At 39.8% G+C, this 889-nt stretch overlaps 1 non-coding gene across 1 annotated transcript; it reads left to right on the top strand.

Moving 5' to 3' along the window:
• Nucleotides 1-390: 390 nt before the first annotated feature.
• On the top strand, nucleotides 391-497 carry LOC139894865 (small nucleolar RNA R71). Its single transcript, XR_011775344.1, has one exon. It is a non-coding gene; the product is annotated as a small nucleolar RNA R71 (small nucleolar RNA).
• Nucleotides 498-889: the final 392 nt, after the last annotated feature.

Below are 889 nucleotides of genomic sequence, written 5' to 3'. Positions count from 1 at the left end.
CTTTGGTTCATATAGGAAACATTCTCACGTTGTTCCATCGTTAGTTCAATGTGACAATCTTTCAATAAGTGTGGTCCACCGCATTGCTCACAACTGATTCGTATTGCGTGAATATCTTTATTCATCTTTTCCATTCGTCTTTCGAAAGCATCTATTTTTGCGGAAACGGAATCAAAGTTATGGCTAGAATCGGCTCTAGCCGCTTTAGATGAGAGATATATATCTTTCTCTTGGTGCCACTCATGAGAGTGGGAGGCTGTGTTATCAATAATTTTGTAAGCTTCAGTTGCGGTTTTCTTCATAATGGAACCACCAGCTGTTATGTCGATGTCTTTTCGTGTAGCAACGTTGACACCTTGGTAGAATATTTGTACTATTTGATAAGTGTCTAAACCGTGTTGAGGACATCCTCTCAACATCCTTCCGAATCTTGTCCATGCCTCATATAATGTTTCATTTGGCTTTTGCGCGAACCTAACAATTTCTCCTTGAAGTCTCACGGCTTTAGATGCCGGAAAGAATCTTTGAAGAAATTTTTCAACTAAGACATCCCATGTATCAATCGCCCCTTCAGGTAACGATTCTAACCAATCTTTGGCTTCTCCCTTTAAGGTCCAGGGAAACAACATGAGATATATCTGTTCATCCTCCACTTCTCGGATTTTGAATAGTGTACAGATCCTATTAAAGGTACGAAGATGATCGTTGGGATCTTCTTTTGGCGTACCACTATATTGGCACTGATTAGTTACCATATGTAGAATTTGTCCTTTGATTTCATAATCTGGAGCATTAACTTCTGGCTTAATAATGGCGTGACCTTGGCCCGTGCGTTTAGCTCTCATTCGATCTTCCATACTTAGAGGTTCCGTTACTTCCATAATTGAAT

Source organism: Rutidosis leptorrhynchoides, chromosome 2 (genome assembly GCF_046630445.1).
Source record: "Rutidosis leptorrhynchoides isolate AG116_Rl617_1_P2 chromosome 2, CSIRO_AGI_Rlap_v1, whole genome shotgun sequence".
In the NCBI taxonomy this organism is placed as follows: Eukaryota; Viridiplantae; Streptophyta; class Magnoliopsida; order Asterales; family Asteraceae; genus Rutidosis; species Rutidosis leptorrhynchoides.
Note: the sequence above shows the minus strand (reverse complement) of the source record. Positions and strands in the feature narration are given on the sequence as shown.